The sequence below is a fragment of the Anomaloglossus baeobatrachus genome, unplaced genomic scaffold (genome assembly GCF_048569485.1).
Source record: "Anomaloglossus baeobatrachus isolate aAnoBae1 unplaced genomic scaffold, aAnoBae1.hap1 Scaffold_5006, whole genome shotgun sequence".
NCBI classification, from domain to species: Eukaryota; Metazoa; Chordata; class Amphibia; order Anura; family Aromobatidae; genus Anomaloglossus; species Anomaloglossus baeobatrachus.
In genome coordinates this window covers 1-24,283 of record NW_027444361.1, presented here as the reverse complement: position 1 = coordinate 24,283, position 24,283 = coordinate 1, and the positions used below count along the sequence as shown (strand labels likewise).

General features: G+C 46.8%; 18 non-coding genes across 18 annotated transcripts; all 18 read right to left on the bottom strand.

Annotated features, from left to right (window-relative positions):
- Positions 1-1,151: 1,151 nt before the first annotated feature.
- Positions 1,152-1,342, bottom strand: LOC142282168 (U2 spliceosomal RNA). Its single transcript, XR_012744121.1, has one exon. It is a non-coding gene; the product is annotated as a U2 spliceosomal RNA (small nuclear RNA).
- Positions 1,343-2,459: 1,117 nt separating this feature from the next.
- LOC142282166 (U2 spliceosomal RNA) lies at positions 2,460-2,650 on the bottom strand. The gene has a single exon (XR_012744119.1). It is a non-coding gene; the product is annotated as a U2 spliceosomal RNA (small nuclear RNA).
- A 1,117-nt stretch (positions 2,651-3,767) lies between these two features.
- On the bottom strand, positions 3,768-3,958 carry LOC142282165 (U2 spliceosomal RNA). The gene has a single exon (XR_012744118.1). It is a non-coding gene; the product is annotated as a U2 spliceosomal RNA (small nuclear RNA).
- Positions 3,959-5,075: 1,117 nt separating this feature from the next.
- Positions 5,076-5,266, bottom strand: LOC142282164 (U2 spliceosomal RNA). The gene has a single exon (XR_012744117.1). It is a non-coding gene; the product is annotated as a U2 spliceosomal RNA (small nuclear RNA).
- Positions 5,267-6,383: 1,117 nt separating this feature from the next.
- On the bottom strand, positions 6,384-6,574 carry LOC142282170 (U2 spliceosomal RNA). The gene has a single exon (XR_012744123.1). It is a non-coding gene; the product is annotated as a U2 spliceosomal RNA (small nuclear RNA).
- A 1,117-nt stretch (positions 6,575-7,691) lies between these two features.
- On the bottom strand, positions 7,692-7,882 carry LOC142282163 (U2 spliceosomal RNA). The gene has a single exon (XR_012744116.1). It is a non-coding gene; the product is annotated as a U2 spliceosomal RNA (small nuclear RNA).
- Positions 7,883-8,999: 1,117 nt separating this feature from the next.
- On the bottom strand, positions 9,000-9,190 carry LOC142282162 (U2 spliceosomal RNA). The gene has a single exon (XR_012744115.1). It is a non-coding gene; the product is annotated as a U2 spliceosomal RNA (small nuclear RNA).
- Positions 9,191-10,307: 1,117 nt separating this feature from the next.
- On the bottom strand, positions 10,308-10,498 carry LOC142282161 (U2 spliceosomal RNA). Its single transcript, XR_012744114.1, has one exon. It is a non-coding gene; the product is annotated as a U2 spliceosomal RNA (small nuclear RNA).
- A 1,117-nt stretch (positions 10,499-11,615) lies between these two features.
- On the bottom strand, positions 11,616-11,806 carry LOC142282159 (U2 spliceosomal RNA). The gene has a single exon (XR_012744113.1). It is a non-coding gene; the product is annotated as a U2 spliceosomal RNA (small nuclear RNA).
- A 1,117-nt stretch (positions 11,807-12,923) lies between these two features.
- LOC142282158 (U2 spliceosomal RNA) lies at positions 12,924-13,114 on the bottom strand. Its single transcript, XR_012744112.1, has one exon. It is a non-coding gene; the product is annotated as a U2 spliceosomal RNA (small nuclear RNA).
- A 1,117-nt stretch (positions 13,115-14,231) lies between these two features.
- LOC142282157 (U2 spliceosomal RNA) lies at positions 14,232-14,422 on the bottom strand. Its single transcript, XR_012744111.1, has one exon. It is a non-coding gene; the product is annotated as a U2 spliceosomal RNA (small nuclear RNA).
- A 1,117-nt stretch (positions 14,423-15,539) lies between these two features.
- On the bottom strand, positions 15,540-15,730 carry LOC142282156 (U2 spliceosomal RNA). Its single transcript, XR_012744110.1, has one exon. It is a non-coding gene; the product is annotated as a U2 spliceosomal RNA (small nuclear RNA).
- Positions 15,731-16,847: 1,117 nt separating this feature from the next.
- On the bottom strand, positions 16,848-17,038 carry LOC142282173 (U2 spliceosomal RNA). The gene has a single exon (XR_012744126.1). It is a non-coding gene; the product is annotated as a U2 spliceosomal RNA (small nuclear RNA).
- Positions 17,039-18,155: 1,117 nt separating this feature from the next.
- On the bottom strand, positions 18,156-18,346 carry LOC142282172 (U2 spliceosomal RNA). Its single transcript, XR_012744125.1, has one exon. It is a non-coding gene; the product is annotated as a U2 spliceosomal RNA (small nuclear RNA).
- Positions 18,347-19,463: 1,117 nt separating this feature from the next.
- Positions 19,464-19,654, bottom strand: LOC142282169 (U2 spliceosomal RNA). Its single transcript, XR_012744122.1, has one exon. It is a non-coding gene; the product is annotated as a U2 spliceosomal RNA (small nuclear RNA).
- Positions 19,655-20,771: 1,117 nt separating this feature from the next.
- On the bottom strand, positions 20,772-20,962 carry LOC142282171 (U2 spliceosomal RNA). Its single transcript, XR_012744124.1, has one exon. It is a non-coding gene; the product is annotated as a U2 spliceosomal RNA (small nuclear RNA).
- A 1,117-nt stretch (positions 20,963-22,079) lies between these two features.
- LOC142282167 (U2 spliceosomal RNA) lies at positions 22,080-22,270 on the bottom strand. The gene has a single exon (XR_012744120.1). It is a non-coding gene; the product is annotated as a U2 spliceosomal RNA (small nuclear RNA).
- Positions 22,271-23,387: 1,117 nt separating this feature from the next.
- On the bottom strand, positions 23,388-23,578 carry LOC142282155 (U2 spliceosomal RNA). Its single transcript, XR_012744109.1, has one exon. It is a non-coding gene; the product is annotated as a U2 spliceosomal RNA (small nuclear RNA).
- Positions 23,579-24,283: the final 705 nt, after the last annotated feature.

The following is a 24,283-nucleotide window of genomic DNA, read 5'->3' as shown; positions in this document are numbered from 1 at the left end:
ACACTTGATCTTAGCCAAAAGGCCGAGAAGCGATAACCAGAATTGGTTTGGGCCTCGAGTGGCACCCTGGCCTATGCCGGACACATCTTAGGGAGAGAGAGCGAGAGGGAGACAAACCCACGCCTACACAAGACATTTTGTCACCCAAGCCAACCCTTGAAAAGGCTGCTTTGCAGAGCAAAAACAAGAAGAATGGTGCGTTTTGCAGCCGCCGCCCACTGCAATGAATCTGAATAACTCCTCCTTTAGGGCGCAAGCAACTCCCCTCCCCCTTGCAGTCTTTCCAATTCACGATACAAAAAGACGGACAGGACAGGTTGCCTGACTTTCCGTCACTGCCACCCTTTGCCATCCTTACCCGTAGAAAGCCCTTTCATCATCCCCAAACCCTAATCTTTTCCCTTTCCTTCCCAGCCCCCAAACCCTGCCCTCTGTACCTTTCTCACCACCCGCTTCCCTTCTCCTGTCATCCCCCTACCACCCGGGAAAAAAAGAGATTGCCCCCTCCTTCCACTAGCCCACCCTCCCACCCAAAGAACAACTTCTTCTGCGCAGCTTGTTTTCTAGGCAGCAGCGCTATTGTGATGTCATCGGGGGGCATTGTGACAAGCCGCCAGTGTTCCGTCTCTTCATGTTGTGCACTGTTCAAACCGAAAATACATCAACAGGCAGGCTACAGAAAAGCTTACTAACAAAGGTTAGAGAGGGGCTTTCTCAGAGGGCTTTTTACAGTTTGTCTATTCCCAATTAGCCGGTTTAGTATACTTAATGAAAGTACTAATTCTTTCATAGGCCGCCCATTCTTAGTATTTGACGTTCAGGTAACAACAGGTAACTTTATTTGGAGTGGAAGCAGAGAGATAACACCAGATGCCAATTGTAGATCCTCTCACACCTGTGGTCACTGCAGCATCTGACTCCACTTTGTCCAAAAGGGATCTATTCCATTCAATTACACATGATCTAGATTAGACTGACAACAAGATACTGCACGGGACATTGCAGAGTTGGTGAAGTTGAGTGGTGATGAGTTTGCTATTTGGATGAATAAAGCAAGTAAAAAGTGTGTTAGATAAAAATTCATTTCAATTCGCTAATCGGGCTAATATGAATCAGGTGAATCGAGTTCTGCTTTTGGAAACTGGGTTAAGAAGGGGTGCACCGTTCCTGGAGGTACTGCAATACCAGGTCAATGCGTGGAGTGGACAGAGCAAGCTCTTTTTCCATCTCCCTGTTCTAAAAATCCATTTAATATATGGTCCCCAGATAGGGGACGTATCAGATATTAAACTGATAAGAACAGATACTACACTTGATCTTAGCCAAAAGGCCGAGAAGCGATAACCAGAATTGGTTTGGGCCTCGAGTGGCACCCTGGCCTATGCCGGACACATCTTAGGGAGAGAGAGCGAGAGGGAGACAAACCCACGCCTACACAAGACATTTTGTCACCCAAGCCAACCCTTGAAAAGGCTGCTTTGCAGAGCAAAAACAAGAAGAATGGTGCGTTTTGCAGCCGCCGCCCACTGCAATGAATCTGAATAACTCCTCCTTTAGGGCGCAAGCAACTCCCCTCCCCCTTGCAGTCTTTCCAATTCACGATACAAAAAGACGGACAGGACAGGTTGCCTGACTTTCCGTCACTGCCACCCTTTGCCATCCTTACCCGTAGAAAGCCCTTTCATCATCCCCAAACCCTAATCTTTTCCCTTTCCTTCCCAGCCCCCAAACCCTGCCCTCTGTACCTTTCTCACCACCCGCTTCCCTTCTCCTGTCATCCCCCTACCACCCGGGAAAAAAAGAGATTGCCCCCTCCTTCCACTAGCCCACCCTCCCACCCAAAGAACAACTTCTTCTGCGCAGCTTGTTTTCTAGGCAGCAGCGCTATTGTGATGTCATCGGGGGGCATTGTGACAAGCCGCCAGTGTTCCGTCTCTTCATGTTGTGCACTGTTCAAACCGAAAATACATCAACAGGCAGGCTACAGAAAAGCTTACTAACAAAGGTTAGAGAGGGGCTTTCTCAGAGGGCTTTTTACAGTTTGTCTATTCCCAATTAGCCGGTTTAGTATACTTAATGAAAGTACTAATTCTTTCATAGGCCGCCCATTCTTAGTATTTGACGTTCAGGTAACAACAGGTAACTTTATTTGGAGTGGAAGCAGAGAGATAACACCAGATGCCAATTGTAGATCCTCTCACACCTGTGGTCACTGCAGCATCTGACTCCACTTTGTCCAAAAGGGATCTATTCCATTCAATTACACATGATCTAGATTAGACTGACAACAAGATACTGCACGGGACATAGCAGAGTTGGTGAAGTTGAGTGGTGATGAGTTTGCTATTTGGATGAATAAAGCAAGTAAAAAGTGTGTTAGATAAAAATTCATTTCAATTCGCTAATCGGGCTAATATGAATCAGGTGAATCGAGTTCTGCTTTTGGAAACTGGGTTAAGAAGGGGTGCACCGTTCCTGGAGGTACTGCAATACCAGGTCAATGCGTGGAGTGGACAGAGCAAGCTCTTTTTCCATCTCCCTGTTCTAAAAATCCATTTAATATATGGTCCCCAGATAGGGGACGTATCAGATATTAAACTGATAAGAACAGATACTACACTTGATCTTAGCCAAAAGGCCGAGAAGCGATAACCAGAATTGGTTTGGGCCTCGAGTGGCACCCTGGCCTATGCCGGACACATCTTAGGGAGAGAGAGCGAGAGGGAGACAAACCCACGCCTACACAAGACATTTTGTCACCCAAGCCAACCCTTGAAAAGGCTGCTTTGCAGAGCAAAAACAAGAAGAATGGTGCGTTTTGCAGCCGCCGCCCACTGCAATGAATCTGAATAACTTCTCCTTTAGGGCGCAAGCAACTCCCCTCCCCCTTGCAGTCTTTCCAATTCACGATACAAAAAGACGGACAGGACAGGTTGCCTGACTTTCCGTCACTGCCACCCTTTGCCATCCTTACCCGTAGAAAGCCCTTTCATCATCCCCAAACCCTAATCTTTTCCCTTTCCTTCCCAGCCCCCAAACCCTGCCCTCTGTACCTTTCTCACCACCCGCTTCCCTTCTCCTGTCATCCCCCTACCACCCGGGAAAAAAAGAGATTGCCCCCTCCTTCCACTAGCCCACCCTCCCACCCAAAGAACAACTTCTTCTGCGCAGCTTGTTTTCTAGGCAGCAGCGCTATTGTGATGTCATCGGGGGGCATTGTGACAAGCCGCCAGTGTTCCGTCTCTTCATGTTGTGCACTGTTCAAACCGAAAATACATCAACAGGCAGGCTACAGAAAAGCTTACTAACAAAGGTTAGAGAGGGGCTTTCTCAGAGGGCTTTTTACAGTTTGTCTATTCCCAATTAGCCGGTTTAGTATACTTAATGAAAGTACTAATTCTTTCATAGGCCGCCCATTCTTAGTATTTGACGTTCAGGTAACAACAGGTAACTTTATTTGGAGTGGAAGCAGAGAGATAACACCAGATGCCAATTGTAGATCCTCTCACACCTGTGGTCACTGCAGCATCTGACTCCACTTTGTCCAAAAGGGATCTATTCCATTCAATTACACATGATCTAGATTAGACTGACAACAAGATACTGCACGGGACATAGCAGAGTTGGTGAAGTTGAGTGGTGATGAGTTTGCTATTTGGATGAATAAAGCAAGTAAAAAGTGTGTTAGATAAAAATTCATTTCAATTCGCTAATCGGGCTAATATGAATCAGGTGAATCGAGTTCTGCTTTTGGAAACTGGGTTAAGAAGGGGTGCACCGTTCCTGGAGGTACTGCAATACCAGGTCAATGCGTGGAGTGGACAGAGCAAGCTCTTTTTCCATCTCCCTGTTCTAAAAATCCATTTAATATATGGTCCCCAGATAGGGGACGTATCAGATATTAAACTGATAAGAACAGATACTACACTTGATCTTAGCCAAAAGGCCGAGAAGCGATAACCAGAATTGGTTTGGGCCTCGAGTGGCACCCTGGCCTATGCCGGACACATCTTAGGGAGAGAGAGCGAGAGGGAGACAAACCCACGCCTACACAAGACATTTTGTCACCCAAGCCAACCCTTGAAAAGGCTGCTTTGCAGAGCAAAAACAAGAAGAATGGTGCGTTTTGCAGCCGCCGCCCACTGCAATGAATCTGAATAACTCCTCCTTTAGGGCGCAAGCAACTCCCCTCCCCCTTGCAGTCTTTCCAATTCACGATACAAAAAGACGGACAGGACAGGTTGCCTGACTTTCCGTCACTGCCACCCTTTGCCATCCTTACCCGTAGAAAGCCCTTTCATCATCCCCAAACCCTAATCTTTTCCCTTTCCTTCCCAGCCCCCAAACCCTGCCCTCTGTACCTTTCTCACCACCCGCTTCCCTTCTCCTGTCATCCCCCTACCACCCGGGAAAAAAAGAGATTGCCCCCTCCTTCCACTAGCCCACCCTCCCACCCAAAGAACAACTTCTTCTGCGCAGCTTGTTTTCTAGGCAGCAGCGCTATTGTGATGTCATCGGGGGGCATTGTGACAAGCCGCCAGTGTTCCGTCTCTTCATGTTGTGCACTGTTCAAACCGAAAATACATCAACAGGCAGGCTACAGAAAAGCTTACTAACAAAGGTTAGAGAGGGGCTTTCTCAGAGGGCTTTTTACAGTTTGTCTATTCCCAATTAGCCGGTTTAGTATACTTAATGAAAGTACTAATTCTTTCATAGGCCGCCCATTCTTAGTATTTGACGTTCAGGTAACAACAGGTAACTTTATTTGGAGTGGAAGCAGAGAGATAACACCAGATGCCAATTGTAGATCCTCTCACACCTGTGGTCACTGCAGCATCTGACTCCACTTTGTCCAAAAGGGATCTATTCCATTCAATTACACATGATCTAGATTAGACTGACAACAAGATACTGCACGGGACATAGCAGAGTTGGTGAAGTTGAGTGGTGATGAGTTTGCTATTTGGATGAATAAAGCAAGTAAAAAGTGTGTTAGATAAAAATTCATTTCAATTCGCTAATCGGGCTAATATGAATCAGGTGAATCGAGTTCTGCTTTTGGAAACTGGGTTAAGAAGGGGTGCACCGTTCCTGGAGGTACTGCAATACCAGGTCAATGCGTGGAGTGGACAGAGCAAGCTCTTTTTCCATCTCCCTGTTCTAAAAATCCATTTAATATATGGTCCCCAGATAGGGGACGTATCAGATATTAAACTGATAAGAACAGATACTACACTTGATCTTAGCCAAAAGGCCGAGAAGCGATAACCAGAATTGGTTTGGGCCTCGAGTGGCACCCTGGCCTATGCCGGACACATCTTAGGGAGAGAGAGCGAGAGGGAGACAAACCCACGCCTACACAAGACATTTTGTCACCCAAGCCAACCCTTGAAAAGGCTGCTTTGCAGAGCAAAAACAAGAAGAATGGTGCGTTTTGCAGCCGCCGCCCACTGCAATGAATCTGAATAACTCCTCCTTTAGGGCGCAAGCAACTCCCCTCCCCCTTGCAGTCTTTCCAATTCACGATACAAAAAGACGGACAGGACAGGTTGCCTGACTTTCCGTCACTGCCACCCTTTGCCATCCTTACCCGTAGAAAGCCCTTTCATCATCCCCAAACCCTAATCTTTTCCCTTTCCTTCCCAGCCCCCAAACCCTGCCCTCTGTACCTTTCTCACCACCCGCTTCCCTTCTCCTGTCATCCCCCTACCACCCGGGAAAAAAAGAGATTGCCCCCTCCTTCCACTAGCCCACCCTCCCACCCAAAGAACAACTTCTTCTGCGCAGCTTGTTTTCTAGGCAGCAGCGCTATTGTGATGTCATCGGGGGGCATTGTGACAAGCCGCCAGTGTTCCGTCTCTTCATGTTGTGCACTGTTCAAACCGAAAATACATCAACAGGCAGGCTACAGAAAAGCTTACTAACAAAGGTTAGAGAGGGGCTTTCTCAGAGGGCTTTTTACAGTTTGTCTATTCCCAATTAGCCGGTTTAGTATACTTAATGAAAGTACTAATTCTTTCATAGGCCGCCCATTCTTAGTATTTGACGTTCAGGTAACAACAGGTAACTTTATTTGGAGTGGAAGCAGAGAGATAACACCAGATGCCAATTGTAGATCCTCTCACACCTGTGGTCACTGCAGCATCTGACTCCACTTTGTCCAAAAGGGATCTATTCCATTCAATTACACATGATCTAGATTAGACTGACAACAAGATACTGCACGGGACATAGCAGAGTTGGTGAAGTTGAGTGGTGATGAGTTTGCTATTTGGATGAATAAAGCAAGTAAAAAGTGTGTTAGATAAAAATTCATTTCAATTCGCTAATCGGGCTAATATGAATCAGGTGAATCGAGTTCTGCTTTTGGAAACTGGGTTAAGAAGGGGTGCACCGTTCCTGGAGGTACTGCAATACCAGGTCAATGCGTGGAGTGGACAGAGGAAGCTCTTTTTCCATCTCCCTGTTCTAAAAATCCATTTAATATATGGTCCCCAGATAGGGGACGTATCAGATATTAAACTGATAAGAACAGATACTACACTTGATCTTAGCCAAAAGGCCGAGAAGCGATAACCAGAATTGGTTTGGGCCTCGAGTGGCACCCTGGCCTATGCCGGACACATCTTAGGGAGAGAGAGCGAGAGGGAGACAAACCCACGCCTACACAAGACATTTTGTCACCCAAGCCAACCCTTGAAAAGGCTGCTTTGCAGAGCAAAAACAAGAAGAATGGTGCGTTTTGCAGCCGCCGCCCACTGCAATGAATCTGAATAACTCCTCCTTTAGGGCGCAAGCAACTCCCCTCCCCCTTGCAGTCTTTCCAATTCACGATACAAAAAGACGGACAGGACAGGTTGCCTGACTTTCCGTCACTGCCACCCTTTGCCATCCTTACCCGTAGAAAGCCCTTTCATCATCCCCAAACCCTAATCTTTTCCCTTTCCTTCCCAGCCCCCAAACCCTGCCCTCTGTACCTTTCTCACCACCCGCTTCCCTTCTCCTGTCATCCCCCTACCACCCGGGAAAAAAAGAGATTGCCCCCTCCTTCCACTAGCCCACCCTCCCACCCAAAGAACAACTTCTTCTGCGCAGCTTGTTTTCTAGGCAGCAGCGCTATTGTGATGTCATCGGGGGGCATTGTGACAAGCCGCCAGTGTTCCGTCTCTTCATGTTGTGCACTGTTCAAACCGAAAATACATCAACAGGCAGGCTACAGAAAAGCTTACTAACAAAGGTTAGAGAGGGGCTTTCTCAGAGGGCTTTTTACAGTTTGTCTATTCCCAATTAGCCGGTTTAGTATACTTAATGAAAGTACTAATTCTTTCATAGGCCGCCCATTCTTAGTATTTGACGTTCAGGTAACAACAGGTAACTTTATTTGGAGTGGAAGCAGAGAGATAACACCAGATGCCAATTGTAGATCCTCTCACACCTGTGGTCACTGCAGCATCTGACTCCACTTTGTCCAAAAGGGATCTATTCCATTCAATTACACATGATCTAGATTAGACTGACAACAAGATACTGCACGGGACATAGCAGAGTTGGTGAAGTTGAGTGGTGATGAGTTTGCTATTTGGATGAATAAAGCAAGTAAAAAGTGTGTTAGATAAAAATTCATTTCAATTCGCTAATCGGGCTAATATGAATCAGGTGAATCGAGTTCTGCTTTTGGAAACTGGGTTAAGAAGGGGTGCACCGTTCCTGGAGGTACTGCAATACCAGGTCAATGCGTGGAGTGGACAGAGCAAGCTCTTTTTCCATCTCCCTGTTCTAAAAATCCATTTAATATATGGTCCCCAGATAGGGGACGTATCAGATATTAAACTGATAAGAACAGATACTACACTTGATCTTAGCCAAAAGGCCGAGAAGCGATAACCAGAATTGGTTTGGGCCTCGAGTGGCACCCTGGCCTATGCCGGACACATCTTAGGGAGAGAGAGCGAGAGGGAGACAAACCCACGCCTACACAAGACATTTTGTCACCCAAGCCAACCCTTGAAAAGGCTGCTTTGCAGAGCAAAAACAAGAAGAATGGTGCGTTTTGCAGCCGCCGCCCACTGCAATGAATCTGAATAACTCCTCCTTTAGGGCGCAAGCAACTCCCCTCCCCCTTGCAGTCTTTCCAATTCACGATACAAAAAGACGGACAGGACAGGTTGCCTGACTTTCCGTCACTGCCACCCTTTGCCATCCTTACCCGTAGAAAGCCCTTTCATCATCCCCAAACCCTAATCTTTTCCCTTTCCTTCCCAGCCCCCAAACCCTGCCCTCTGTACCTTTCTCACCACCCGCTTCCCTTCTCCTGTCATCCCCCTACCACCCGGGAAAAAAAGAGATTGCCCCCTCCTTCCACTAGCCCACCCTCCCACCCAAAGAACAACTTCTTCTGCGCAGCTTGTTTTCTAGGCAGCAGCGCTATTGTGATGTCATCGGGGGGCATTGTGACAAGCCGCCAGTGTTCCGTCTCTTCATGTTGTGCACTGTTCAAACCGAAAATACATCAACAGGCAGGCTACAGAAAAGCTTACTAACAAAGGTTAGAGAGGGGCTTTCTCAGAGGGCTTTTTACAGTTTGTCTATTCCCAATTAGCCGGTTTAGTATACTTAATGAAAGTACTAATTCTTTCATAGGCCGCCCATTCTTAGTATTTGACGTTCAGGTAACAACAGGTAACTTTATTTGGAGTGGAAGCAGAGAGATAACACCAGATGCCAATTGTAGATCCTCTCACACCTGTGGTCACTGCAGCATCTGACTCCACTTTGTCCAAAAGGGATCTATTCCATTCAATTACACATGATCTAGATTAGACTGACAACAAGATACTGCACGGGACATAGCAGAGTTGGTGAAGTTGAGTGGTGATGAGTTTGCTATTTGGATGAATAAAGCAAGTAAAAAGTGTGTTAGATAAAAATTCATTTCAATTCGCTAATCGGGCTAATATGAATCAGGTGAATCGAGTTCTGCTTTTGGAAACTGGGTTAAGAAGGGGTGCACCGTTCCTGGAGGTACTGCAATACCAGGTCAATGCGTGGAGTGGACAGAGCAAGCTCTTTTTCCATCTCCCTGTTCTAAAAATCCATTTAATATATGGTCCCCAGATAGGGGACGTATCAGATATTAAACTGATAAGAACAGATACTACACTTGATCTTAGCCAAAAGGCCGAGAAGCGATAACCAGAATTGGTTTGGGCCTCGAGTGGCACCCTGGCCTATGCCGGACACATCTTAGGGAGAGAGAGCGAGAGGGAGACAAACCCACGCCTACACAAGACATTTTGTCACCCAAGCCAACCCTTGAAAAGGCTGCTTTGCAGAGCAAAAACAAGAAGAATGGTGCGTTTTGCAGCCGCCGCCCACTGCAATGAATCTGAATAACTCCTCCTTTAGGGCGCAAGCAACTCCCCTCCCCCTTGCAGTCTTTCCAATTCACGATACAAAAAGACGGACAGGACAGGTTGCCTGACTTTCCGTCACTGCCACCCTTTGCCATCCTTACCCGTAGAAAGCCCTTTCATCATCCCCAAACCCTAATCTTTTCCCTTTCCTTCCCAGCCCCCAAACCCTGCCCTCTGTACCTTTCTCACCACCCGCTTCCCTTCTCCTGTCATCCCCCTACCACCCGGGAAAAAAAGAGATTGCCCCCTCCTTCCACTAGCCCACCCTCCCACCCAAAGAACAACTTCTTCTGCGCAGCTTGTTTTCTAGGCAGCAGCGCTATTGTGATGTCATCGGGGGGCATTGTGACAAGCCGCCAGTGTTCCGTCTCTTCATGTTGTGCACTGTTCAAACCGAAAATACATCAACAGGCAGGCTACAGAAAAGCTTACTAACAAAGGTTAGAGAGGGGCTTTCTCAGAGGGCTTTTTACAGTTTGTCTATTCCCAATTAGCCGGTTTAGTATACTTAATGAAAGTACTAATTCTTTCATAGGCCGCCCATTCTTAGTATTTGACGTTCAGGTAACAACAGGTAACTTTATTTGGAGTGGAAGCAGAGAGATAACACCAGATGCCAATTGTAGATCCTCTCACACCTGTGGTCACTGCAGCATCTGACTCCACTTTGTCCAAAAGGGATCTATTCCATTCAATTACACATGATCTAGATTAGACTGACAACAAGATACTGCACGGGACATAGCAGAGTTGGTGAAGTTGAGTGGTGATGAGTTTGCTATTTGGATGAATAAAGCAAGTAAAAAGTGTGTTAGATAAAAATTCATTTCAATTCGCTAATCGGGCTAATATGAATCAGGTGAATCGAGTTCTGCTTTTGGAAACTGGGTTAAGAAGGGGTGCACCGTTCCTGGAGGTACTGCAATACCAGGTCAATGCGTGGAGTGGACAGAGCAAGCTCTTTTTCCATCTCCCTGTTCTAAAAATCCATTTAATATATGGTCCCCAGATAGGGGACGTATCAGATATTAAACTGATAAGAACAGATACTACACTTGATCTTAGCCAAAAGGCCGAGAAGCGATAACCAGAATTGGTTTGGGCCTCGAGTGGCACCCTGGCCTATGCCGGACACATCTTAGGGAGAGAGAGCGAGAGGGAGACAAACCCACGCCTACACAAGACATTTTGTCACCCAAGCCAACCCTTGAAAAGGCTGCTTTGCAGAGCAAAAACAAGAAGAATGGTGCGTTTTGCAGCCGCCGCCCACTGCAATGAATCTGAATAACTCCTCCTTTAGGGCGCAAGCAACTCCCCTCCCCCTTGCAGTCTTTCCAATTCACGATACAAAAAGACGGACAGGACAGGTTGCCTGACTTTCCGTCACTGCCACCCTTTGCCATCCTTACCCGTAGAAAGCCCTTTCATCATCCCCAAACCCTAATCTTTTCCCTTTCCTTCCCAGCCCCCAAACCCTGCCCTCTGTACCTTTCTCACCACCCGCTTCCCTTCTCCTGTCATCCCCCTACCACCCGGGAAAAAAAGAGATTGCCCCCTCCTTCCACTAGCCCACCCTCCCACCCAAAGAACAACTTCTTCTGCGCAGCTTGTTTTCTAGGCAGCAGCGCTATTGTGATGTCATCGGGGGGCATTGTGACAAGCCGCCAGTGTTCCGTCTCTTCATGTTGTGCACTGTTCAAACCGAAAATACATCAACAGGCAGGCTACAGAAAAGCTTACTAACAAAGGTTAGAGAGGGGCTTTCTCAGAGGGCTTTTTACAGTTTGTCTATTCCCAATTAGCCGGTTTAGTATACTTAATGAAAGTACTAATTCTTTCATAGGCCGCCCATTCTTAGTATTTGACGTTCAGGTAACAACAGGTAACTTTATTTGGAGTGGAAGCAGAGAGATAACACCAGATGCCAATTGTAGATCCTCTCACACCTGTGGTCACTGCAGCATCTGACTCCACTTTGTCCAAAAGGGATCTATTCCATTCAATTACACATGATCTAGATTAGACTGACAACAAGATACTGCACGGGACATAGCAGAGTTGGTGAAGTTGAGTGGTGATGAGTTTGCTATTTGGATGAATAAAGCAAGTAAAAAGTGTGTTAGATAAAAATTCATTTCAATTCGCTAATCGGGCTAATATGAATCAGGTGAATCGAGTTCTGCTTTTGGAAACTGGGTTAAGAAGGGGTGCACCGTTCCTGGAGGTACTGCAATACCAGGTCAATGCGTGGAGTGGACAGAGCAAGCTCTTTTTCCATCTCCCTGTTCTAAAAATCCATTTAATATATGGTCCCCAGATAGGGGACGTATCAGATATTAAACTGATAAGAACAGATACTACACTTGATCTTAGCCAAAAGGCCGAGAAGCGATAACCAGAATTGGTTTGGGCCTCGAGTGGCACCCTGGCCTATGCCGGACACATCTTAGGGAGAGAGAGCGAGAGGGAGACAAACCCACGCCTACACAAGACATTTTGTCACCCAAGCCAACCCTTGAAAAGGCTGCTTTGCAGAGCAAAAACAAGAAGAATGGTGCGTTTTGCAGCCGCCGCCCACTGCAATGAATCTGAATAACTCCTCCTTTAGGGCGCAAGCAACTCCCCTCCCCCTTGCAGTCTTTCCAATTCACGATACAAAAAGACGGACAGGACAGGTTGCCTGACTTTCCGTCACTGCCACCCTTTGCCATCCTTACCCGTAGAAAGCCCTTTCATCATCCCCAAACCCTAATCTTTTCCCTTTCCTTCCCAGCCCCCAAACCCTGCCCTCTGTACCTTTCTCACCACCCGCTTCCCTTCTCCTGTCATCCCCCTACCACCCGGGAAAAAAAGAGATTGCCCCCTCCTTCCACTAGCCCACCCTCCCACCCAAAGAACAACTTCTTCTGCGCAGCTTGTTTTCTAGGCAGCAGCGCTATTGTGATGTCATCGGGGGGCATTGTGACAAGCCGCCAGTGTTCCGTCTCTTCATGTTGTGCACTGTTCAAACCGAAAATACATCAACAGGCAGGCTACAGAAAAGCTTACTAACAAAGGTTAGAGAGGGGCTTTCTCAGAGGGCTTTTTACAGTTTGTCTATTCCCAATTAGCCGGTTTAGTATACTTAATGAAAGTACTAATTCTTTCATAGGCCGCCCATTCTTAGTATTTGACGTTCAGGTAACAACAGGTAACTTTATTTGGAGTGGAAGCAGAGAGATAACACCAGATGCCAATTGTAGATCCTCTCACACCTGTGGTCACTGCAGCATCTGACTCCACTTTGTCCAAAAGGGATCTATTCCATTCAATTACACATGATCTAGATTAGACTGACAACAAGATACTGCACGGGACATAGCAGAGTTGGTGAAGTTGAGTGGTGATGAGTTTGCTATTTGGATGAATAAAGCAAGTAAAAAGTGTGTTAGATAAAAATTCATTTCAATTCGCTAATCGGGCTAATATGAATCAGGTGAATCGAGTTCTGCTTTTGGAAACTGGGTTAAGAAGGGGTGCACCGTTCCTGGAGGTACTGCAATACCAGGTCAATGCGTGGAGTGGACAGAGCAAGCTCTTTTTCCATCTCCCTGTTCTAAAAATCCATTTAATATATGGTCCCCAGATAGGGGACGTATCAGATATTAAACTGATAAGAACAGATACTACACTTGATCTTAGCCAAAAGGCCGAGAAGCGATAACCAGAATTGGTTTGGGCCTCGAGTGGCACCCTGGCCTATGCCGGACACATCTTAGGGAGAGAGAGCGAGAGGGAGACAAACCCACGCCTACACAAGACATTTTGTCACCCAAGCCAACCCTTGAAAAGGCTGCTTTGCAGAGCAAAAACAAGAAGAATGGTGCGTTTTGCAGCCGCCGCCCACTGCAATGAATCTGAATAACTCCTCCTTTAGGGCGCAAGCAACTCCCCTCCCCCTTGCAGTCTTTCCAATTCACGATACAAAAAGACGGACAGGACAGGTTGCCTGACTTTCCGTCACTGCCACCCTTTGCCATCCTTACCCGTAGAAAGCCCTTTCATCATCCCCAAACCCTAATCTTTTCCCTTTCCTTCCCAGCCCCCAAACCCTGCCCTCTGTACCTTTCTCACCACCCGCTTCCCTTCTCCTGTCATCCCCCTACCACCCGGGAAAAAAAGAGATTGCCCCCTCCTTCCACTAGCCCACCCTCCCACCCAAAGAACAACTTCTTCTGCGCAGCTTGTTTTCTAGGCAGCAGCGCTATTGTGATGTCATCGGGGGGCATTGTGACAAGCCGCCAGTGTTCCGTCTCTTCATGTTGTGCACTGTTCAAACCGAAAATACATCAACAGGCAGGCTACAGAAAAGCTTACTAACAAAGGTTAGAGAGGGGCTTTCTCAGAGGGCTTTTTACAGTTTGTCTATTCCCAATTAGCCGGTTTAGTATACTTAATGAAAGTACTAATTCTTTCATAGGCCGCCCATTCTTAGTATTTGACGTTCAGGTAACAACAGGTAACTTTATTTGGAGTGGAAGCAGAGAGATAACACCAGATGCCAATTGTAGATCCTCTCACACCTGTGGTCACTGCAGCATCTGACTCCACTTTGTCCAAAAGGGATCTATTCCATTCAATTACACATGATCTAGATTAGACTGACAACAAGATACTGCACGGGACATAGCAGAGTTGGTGAAGTTGAGTGGTGATGAGTTTGCTATTTGGATGAATAAAGCAAGTAAAAAGTGTGTTAGATAAAAATTCATTTCAATTCGCTAATCGGGCTAATATGAATCAGGTGAATCGAGTTCTGCTTTTGGAAACTGGGTTAAGAAGGGGTGCACCGTTCCTGGAGGTACTGCAATACCAGGTCAATGCGTGGAGTGGACAGAGCAAGCTCTTTTTCCATCTCCCTGTTCTAAAAATCCATTTAATATATGGTCCCCAGATAGGGGACGTATCAGATATTAAACTGATAAGAACAGATACTACACTTGATCTTAGCCAAAAGGCCGAGAAGCGATAACCAGAATTGGTTTGGGCCTCGAGTGGCACCCTGGCCTATGCCGGACACATCTTAGGGAGAGAGAGCGAGAGGGAGACAAACCCACGCCTACACAAGACATTTTGTCACCCAAGCCAACCCTTGAAAAGGCTGCTTTGCAGAGCAAAAACAAGAAGAATGGTGCGTTTTGCAGCCGCCGCCCACTGCAATGAATCTGAATAACTCCTCCTTTAGGGCGCAAGCAACTCCCCTCCCCCTTGCAGTCTTTCCAATTCACGATACAAAAAGACGGACAGGACAGGTTGCCTGACTTTCCGTCACTGCCACCCTTTGCCATCCTTACCCGTAGAAAGCCCTTTCATCATCCCCAAACCCTAATCTTTTCCCTTTCCTTCCCAGCCCCCAAACCCTGCCCTCTGTACCTTTCTCACCACCCGCTTCCCTTCTCCTGTCATCCCCCTACCACCCGGGAAAAAAAGAGATTGCTCCCTCCTTCCACTAGCCCACCCTCCCACCCAAAGAACAACTTCTTCTGCGCAGCTTGTTTTCTAGGCAGCAGCGCTATTGTGATGTCATCGGGGGGCATTGTGACAAGCCGCCAGTGTTCCGTCTCTTCATGTTGTGCACTGTTCAAACCGAAAATACATCAACAGGCAGGCTACAGAAAAGCTTACTAACAAAGGTTAGAGAGGGGCTTTCTCAGAGGGCTTTTTACAGTTTGTCTATTCCCAATTAGCCGGTTTAGTATACTTAATGAAAGTACTAATTCTTTCATAGGCCGCCCATTCTTAGTATTTGACGTTCAGGTAACAACAGGTAACTTTATTTGGAGTGGAAGCAGAGAGATAACACCAGATGCCAATTGTAGATCCTCTCACACCTGTGGTCACTGCAGCATCTGACTCCACTTTGTCCAAAAGGGATCTATTCCATTCAATTACACATGATCTAGATTAGACTGACAACAAGATACTGCACGGGACATAGCAGAGTTGGTGAAGTTGAGTGGTGATGAGTTTGCTATTTGGATGAATAAAGCAAGTAAAAAGTGTGTTAGATAAAAATTCATTTCAATTCGCTAATCGGGCTAATATGAATCAGGTGAATCGAGTTCTGCTTTTGGAAACTGGGTTAAGAAGGGGTGCACCGTTCCTGGAGGTACTGCAATACCAGGTCAATGCGTGGAGTGGACAGAGCAAGCTCTTTTTCCATCTCCCTGTTCTAAAAATCCATTTAATATATGGTCCCCAGATAGGGGACGTATCAGATATTAAACTGATAAGAACAGATACTACACTTGATCTTAGCCAAAAGGCCGAGAAGCGATAACCAGAATTGGTTTGGGCCTCGAGTGGCACCCTGGCCTATGCCGGACACATCTTAGGGAGAGAGAGCGAGAGGGAGACAAACCCACGCCTACACAAGACATTTTGTCACCCAAGCCAACCCTTGAAAAGGCTGCTTTGCAGAGCAAAAACAAGAAGAATGGTGCGTTTTGCAGCCGCCGCCCACTGCAATGAATCTGAATAACTCCTCCTTTAGGGCGCAAGCAACTCCCCTCCCCCTTGCAGTCTTTCCAATTCACGATACAAAAAGACGGACAGGACAAGTTGCCTGACTTTCCGTCACTGCCACCCTTTGCCATCCTTACCCGTAGAAAGCCCTTTCATCATCCCCAAACCCTAATCTTTTCCCTTTCCTTCCCAGCCCCCAAACCCTGCCCTCTGTACCTTTCTCACCACCCGCTTCCCTTCTCCTGTCATCCCCCTACCACCCGGGAAAAAAAGAGATTGCCCCCTCCTTCCACTAGCCCACCCTCCCACCCAAAGAACAACTTCTTCTGCGCAGCTTGTTTTCTAGGCAGCAGCGCTATTGTGATGTCATCGGGGGGCATTGTGACAAGCCGCCAGTGTTCCGTCTCTTCATGTTGTGCACTGTTCAAACCGAAAATACATCAACAGGCAGGCTACAGAAAAGCTTACTAACAAAGGTTAGAGAGGGGCTTTCTCAGAGGGCTTTTTACAGTTTGTCTATTCCCAATTAGCCGGTTTAGTATACTTAATGAAAGTACTAATTCTTTCATAGGCCGCCCATTCTTAGTATTTGACGTTCAGGTAACAACAGGTAACTTTATTTGGAGTGGAAGCAGAGAGATAACACCAGATGCCAATTGTAGATCCTCTCACACCTGTGGTCACTGCAGCATCTGACTCCACTTTGTCCAAAAGGGATCTATTCCATTCAATTACACATGATCTAGATTAGACTGACAACAAGATACTGCACGGGACATAGCAGAGTTGGTGAAGTTGAGTGGTGATGAGTTTGCTATTTGGATGAATAAAGCAAGTAAAAAGTGTGTTAGATAAAAATTCATTTCAATTCGCTAATCGGGCTAATATGAATCAGGTGAATCGAGTTCTGCTTTTGGAAACTGGGTTAAGAAGGGGTGCACCGTTCCTGGAGGTACTGCAATACCAGGTCAATGCGTGGAGTGGACAGAGCAAGCTCTTTTTCCATCTCCCTGTTCTAAAAATCCATTTAATATATGGTCCCCAGATAGGGGACGTATCAGATATTAAACTGATAAGAACAGATACTACACTTGATCTTAGCCAAAAGGCCGAGAAGCGATAACCAGAATTGGTTTGGGCCTCGAGTGGCACCCTGGCCTATGCCGGACACATCTTAGGGAGAGAGAGCGAGAGGGAGACAAACCCACGCCTACACAAGACATTTTGTCACCCAAGCCAACCCTTGAAAAGGCTGCTTTGCAGAGCAAAAACAAGAAGAATGGTGCGTTTTGCAGCCGCCGCCCACTGCAATGAATCTGAATAACTCCTCCTTTAGGGCGCAAGCAACTCCCCTCCCCCTTGCAGTCTTTCCAATTCACGATACAAAAAGACGGACAGGACAGGTTGCCTGACTTTCCGTCACTGCCACCCTTTGCCATCCTTACCCGTAGAAAGCCCTTTCATCATCCCCAAACCCTAATCTTTTCCCTTTCCTTCCCAGCCCCCAAACCCTGCCCTCTGTACCTTTCTCACCACCCGCTTCCCTTCTCCTGTCATCCCCCTACCACCCGGGAAAAAAAGAGATTGCCCCCTCCTTCCACTAGCCCACCCTCCCACCCAAAGAACAACTTCTTCTGCGCAGCTTGTTTTCTAGGCAGCAGCGCTATTGTGATGTCATCGGGGGGCATTGTGACAAGCCGCCAGTGTTCCGTCTCTTCATGTTGTGCACTGTTCAAACCGAAAATACATCAACAGGCAGGCTACAGAAAAGCTTACTAACAAAGGTTAGAGAGGGGCTTTCTCAGAGGGCTTTTTACAGTTTGTCTATTCCCAATTAGCCGGTTTAGTATACTTAATGAAAGTACTAATTCTTTCATAGGCCGCCCATTCTTAGTATTTGACGTTCAGGTAACAACAGGTAACTTTATTTGGAGTGGAAGCAGAGAGATAACACCAGATGCCAATTGTAGATCCTCTCACACCTGTGGTCACTGCAGCATCTGACTCCACTTTGTCCAAAAGGGATCTATTCCATTCAATTACACATGATCTAGATTAGACTGACAACAAGATACTGCACGGGACATAGCAGAGTTGGTGAAGTTGAGTGGTGATGAGTTTGCTATTTGGATGAATAAAGCAAGTAAAAAGTGTGTTAGATAAAAATTCATTTCAATTCGCTAATCGGGCTAATATGAATCAGGTGAATCGAGTTCTGCTTTTGGAAACTGGGTTAAGAAGGGGTGCACCGTTCCTGGAGGTACTGCAATACCAGGTCAATGCGTGGAGTGGACAGAGCAAGCTCTTTTTCCATCTCCCTGTTCTAAAAATCCATTTAATATATGGTCCCCAGATAGGGGACGTATCAGATATTAAACTGATAAGAACAGATACTACACTTGATCTTAGCCAAAAGGCCGAGAAGCGATAACCAGAATTGGTTTGGGCCTCGAGTGGCACCCTGGCCTATGCCGGACACATCTTAGGGAGAGAGAGCGAGAGGGAGACAAACCCACGCCTACACAAGACATTTTGTCACCCAAGCCAACCCTTGAAAAGGCTGCTTTGCAGAGCAAAAACAAGAAGAATGGTGCGTTTTGCAGCCGCCGCCCACTGCAATGAATCTGAATAACTCCTCCTTTAGGGCGCAAGCAACTCCCCTCCCCCTTGCAGTCTTTCCAATTCACGATACAAAAAGACGGACAGGACAGGTTGCCTGACTTTCCGTCACTGCCACCCTTTGCCATCCTTACCCGTAGAAAGCCCTTTCATCATCCCCAAACCCTAATCTTTTCCCTTTCCTTCCCAGCCCCCAAACCCTGCCCTCTGTACCTTTCTCACCACCCGCTTCCCTTCTCCTGTCATCCCCCTACCACCCGGGAAAAAAAGAGATTGCCCCCTCCTTCCACTAGCCCACCCTCCCACCCAAAGAACAACTTCTTCTGCGCAGCTTGTTTTCTAGGCAGCAGCGCTATTGTGATGTCATCGGGGGGCATTGTGACAAGCCGCCAGTGTTCCGTCTCTTCATGTTGTGCACTGTTCAAACCGAAAATACATCAACAGGCAGGCTACAGAAAAGCTTACTAACAAAGGTTAGAGAGGGGCTTTCTCAGAGGGCTTTTTACAGTTTGTCTATTCCCAATTAGCCGGTTTAGTATACTTAATGAAAGTACTAATTCTTTCATAGGCCGCCCATTCTTAGTATTTGACGTTCAGGTAACAACAGGTAACTTTATTTGGAGTGGAAGCAGAGAGATAACACCAGATGCCAATTGTAGATCCTCTCACACCTGTGGTCACTGCAGCATCTGACTCCACTTTGTCCAAAAGGGATCTATTCCATTCAATTACACATGATCTAGATTAGACTGACAACAAGATACTGCACGGGACATAGCAGAGTTGGTGAAGTTGAGTGGTGATGAGTTTGCTATTTGGATGAATAAAGCAAGGAAAAAGTGTGTTAGATAAAAATTCATTTCAATTCGCTAATCGGGCTAATATGAATCAGGTGAATCGAGTTCTGCTTTTGGAAACTGGGTTAAGAAGGGGTGCACCGTTCCTGGAGGTACTGCAATACCAGGTCAATGCGTGGAGTGGACAGAGCAAGCTCTTTTTCCATCTCCCTGTTCTAAAAATCCATTTAATATATGGTCCCCAGATAGGGGACGTATCAGATATTAAACTGATAAGAACAGATACTACACTTGATCTTAGCCAAAAGGCCGAGAAGCAATAACCAGAATTGGTTTGGGCCTCGAGTGGCACCCTGGCCTATGCCGGACACATCTTAGGGAGAGAGAGCGAGAGGGAGACAAACCCACGCCTACACAAGACATTTTGTCACCCAAGCCAACCCTTGAAAAGGCTGCTTTGCAGAGCAAAAACAAGAAGAATGGTGCGTTTTGCAGCCGCCGCCCACTGCAATGAATCTGAATAACTCCTCCTTTAGGGCGCAAGCAACTCCCCTCCCCCTTGCAGTCTTTCCAATTCACGATACAAAAAGACGGACAGGACAGGTTGCCTGACTTTCCGTCACTGCCACCCTTTGCCATCCTTACCCGTAGAAAGCCCTTTCATCATCCCCAAACCCTAATCTTTTCCCTTTCCTTCCCAGCCCCCAAACCCTGCCCTCTGTACCTTTCTCACCACCCGCTTCCCTTCTCCTGTCATCCCCCTACCACCCGGGAAAAAAAGAGATTGCCCCCTCCTTCCACTAGCCCACCCTCCCACCCAAAGAACAACTTCTTCTGCGCAGCTTGTTTTCTAGGCAGCAGCGCTATTGTGATGTCATCGGGGGGCATTGTGACAAGCCGCCAGTGTTCCGTCTCTTCATGTTGTGCACTGTTCAAACCGAAAATACATCAACAGGCAGGCTACAGAAAAGCTTACTAACAAAGGTTAGAGAGGGGCTTTCTCAGAGGGCTTTTTACAGTTTGTCTATTCCCAATTAGCCGGTTTAGTATACTTAATGAAAGTACTAATTCTTTCATAGGCCGCCCATTCTTAGTATTTGACGTTCAGGTAACAACAGGTAACTTTATTTGGAGTGGAAGCAGAGAGATAACACCAGATGCCAATTGTAGATCCTCTCACACCTGTGGTCACTGCAGCATCTGACTCCACTTTGTCCAAAAGGGATCTATTCCATTCAATTACACATGATCTAGATTAGACTGACAACAAGATACTGCACGGGACATAGCAGAGTTGGTGAAGTTGAGTGGTGATGAGTTTGCTATTTGGATGAATAAAGCAAGTAAAAAGTGTGTTAGATAAAAATTCATTTCAATTCGCTAATCGGGCTAATATGAATCAGGTGAATCGAGTTCTGCTTTTGGAAACTGGGTTAAGAAGGGGTGCACCGTTCCTGGAGGTACTGCAATACCAGGTCAATGCGTGGAGTGGACAGAGCAAGCTCTTTTTCCATCTCCCTGTTCTAAAAATCCATTTAATATATGGTCCCCAGATAGGGGACGTATCAGATATTAAACTGATAAGAACAGATACTACACTTGATCTTAGCCAAAAGGCCGAGAAGCGATAACCAGAATTGGTTTGGGCCTCGAGTGGCACCCTGGCCTATGCCGGACACATCTTAGGGAGAGAGAGCGAGAGGGAGACAAACCCACGCCTACACAAGACATTTTGTCACCCAAGCCAACCCTTGAAAAGGCTGCTTTGCAGAGCAAAAACAAGAAGAATGGTGCGTTTTGCAGCCGCCGCCCACTGCAATGAATCTGAATAACTCCTCCTTTAGGGCGCAAGCAACTCCCCTCCCCCTTGCAGTCTTTCCAATTCACGATACAAAAAGACGGACAGGACAGGTTGCCTGACTTTCCGTCACTGCCACCCTTTGCCATCCTTACCCGTAGAAAGCCCTTTCATCATCCCCAAACCCTAATCTTTTCCCTTTCCTTCCCAGCCCCCAAACCCTGCCCTCTGTACCTTTCTCACCACCCGCTTCCCTTCTCCTGTCATCCCCCTACCACCCGGGAAAAAAAGAGATTGCCCCCTCCTTCCACTAGCCCACCCTCCCACCCAAAGAACAACTTCTTCTGCGCAGCTTGTTTTCTAGGCAGCAGCGCTATTGTGATGTCATCGGGGGACATTGTGACAAGCCGCCAGTGTTCCGTCTCTTCATGTTGTGCACTGTTCAAACCGAAAATACATCAACAGGCAGGCTACAGAAAAGCTTACTAACAAAGGTTAGAGAGGGGCTTTCTCAGAGGGCTTTTTACAGTTTGTCTATTCCCAATTAGCCGGTTTAGTATACTTAATGAAAGTACTAATTCTTTCATAGGCCGCCCATTCTTAGTATTTGACGTTCAGGTAACAACAGGTAACTTTATTTGGAGTGGAAGCAGAGAGATAACACCAGATGCCAATTGTAGATCCTCTCACACCTGTGGTCACTGCAGCATCTGACTCCACTTTGTCCAAAAGGGATCTATTCCATTCAATTACACATGATCTAGATTAGACTGACAACAAGATACTGCACGGGACATAGCAGAGTTGGTGAAGTTGAGTGGTGATGAGTTTGCTATTTGGATGAATAAAGCAAGTAAAAAGTGTGTTAGATAAAAATTCATTTCAATTCGCTAATCGGGCTAATATGAATCAGGTGAATCGAGTTCTGCTTTTGGAAACTGGGTTAAGAAGGGGTGCACCGTTCCTGGAGGTACTGCAATACCAGGTCAATGCGTGGAGTGGACAGAGCAAGCTCTTTTTCCATCTCCCTGTTCTAAAAATCCATTTAATATATGGTCCCCAGATAGGGGACGTATCAGATATTAAACTGATAAGAACAGATACTACACTTGATCTTAGCCAAAAGGCCGAGAAGCGATAACCAGAATTGGTTTGGGCCTCGAGTGGCACCCTGGCCTATGCCGGACACATCTTAGGGAGAGAGAGCGAGAGGGAGACAAACCCACGCCTACACAAGACATTTTGTCACCCAAGCCAACCCTTGAAAAGGCTGCTTTGCAGAGCAAAAACAAGAAGAATGGTGCGTTTTGCAGCCGCCGCCCACTGCAATGAATCTGAATAACTCCTCCTTTAGGGCGCAAGCAACTCCCCTCCCCCTTGCAGTCTTTCCAATTCACGATACAAAAAGACGGACAGGACAGGTTGCCTGACTTTCCGTCACTGCCACCCTTTGCCATCCTTACCCGTAGAAAGCCCTTTCATCATCCCCAAACCCTAATCTTTTCCCTTTCCTTCCCAGCCCCCAAACCCTGCCCTCTGTACCTTTCTCACCACCCGCTTCCCTTCTCCTGTCATCCCCCTACCACCCGGGAAAAAAAGAGATTGCCCCCTCCTTCCACTAGCCCACCCTCCCACCCAAAGAACAACTTCTTCTGCGCAGCTTGTTTTCTAGGCAGCAGCGCTATTGTGATGTCATCGGGGGGCATTGTGACAAGCCGCCAGTGTTCCGTCTCTTCATGTTGTGCACTGTTCAAACCGAAAATACATCAACAGGCAGGCTACAGAAAAGCTTACTAACAAAGGTTAGAGAGGGGCTTTCTCAGAGGGCTTTTTACAGTTTGTCTATTCCCAATTAGCCGGTTTAGTATACTTAATGAAAGTACTAATTCTTTCATAGGCCGCCCATTCTTAGTATTTGACGTTCAGGTAACAACAGGTAACTTTATTTGGAGTGGAAGCAGAGAGATAACACCAGATGCCAATTGTAGATCCTCTCACACCTGTGGTCACTGCAGCATCTGACTCCACTTTGTCCAAAAGGGATCTATTCCATTCAATTACACATGATCTAGATTAGACTGACAACAAGATACTGCACGGGACATAGCAGAGTTGGTGAAGTTGAGTGGTGATGAGTTTGCTATTTGGATGAATAAAGCAAGTAAAAAGTGTGTTAGATAAAAATTCATTTCAATTCGCTAATCGGGCTAATATGAATCAGGTGAATCGAGTTCTGCTTTTGGAAACTGGGTTAAGAAGGGGTGCACCGTTCCTGGAGGTACTGCAATACCAGGTCAATGCGTGGAGTGGACAGAGCAAGCTCTTTTTCCATCTCCCTGTTCTAAAAATCCATTTAATATATGGTCCCCAGATAGGGGACGTATCAGATATTAAACTGATAAGAACAGATACTACACTTGATCTTAGCCAAAAGGCCGAGAAGCGATAACCAGAATTGGTTTGGGCCTCGAGTGGCACCCTGGCCTATGCCGGACACATCTTAGGGAGAGAGAGCGAGAGGGAGACAAACCCACGCCTACACAAGACATTTTGTCACCCAAGCCAACCCTTGAAAAGGCTGCTTTGCAGAGCAAAAACAAGAAGAATGGTGCGTTTTGCAGCCGCCGCCCACTGCAATGAATCTGAATAACTCCTCCTTTAGGGCGCAAGCAACTCCCCTCCCCCTTGCAGTCTTTCCAATTCACGATACAAAAAGACGGACAGGACAGGTTGCCTGACTTTCCGTCACTGCCACCCTTTGCCATCCTTACCCGTAGAAAGCCCTTTCATCATCCCCAAACCCTAATCTTTTCCCTTTCCTTCCCAGCCCCCAAACCCTGCCCTCTGTACCTTTCTCACCACCCGCTTCCCTTCTCCTGTCATCCCCCTACCACCCGGGAAAAAAAGAGATTGCCCCCTCCTTCCACTAGCCCACCCTCCCACCCAAAGAACAACTTCTTCTGCGCAGCTTGTTTTCTAGGCAGCAGCGCTATTGTGATGTCATCGGGGGGCATTGTGACAAGCCGCCAGTGTTCCGTCTCTTCATGTTGTGCACTGTTCAAACCGAAAATACATCAACAGGCAGGCTACAGAAAAGCTTACTAACAAAGGTTAGAGAGGGGCTTTCTCAGAGGGCTTTTTACAGTTTGTCT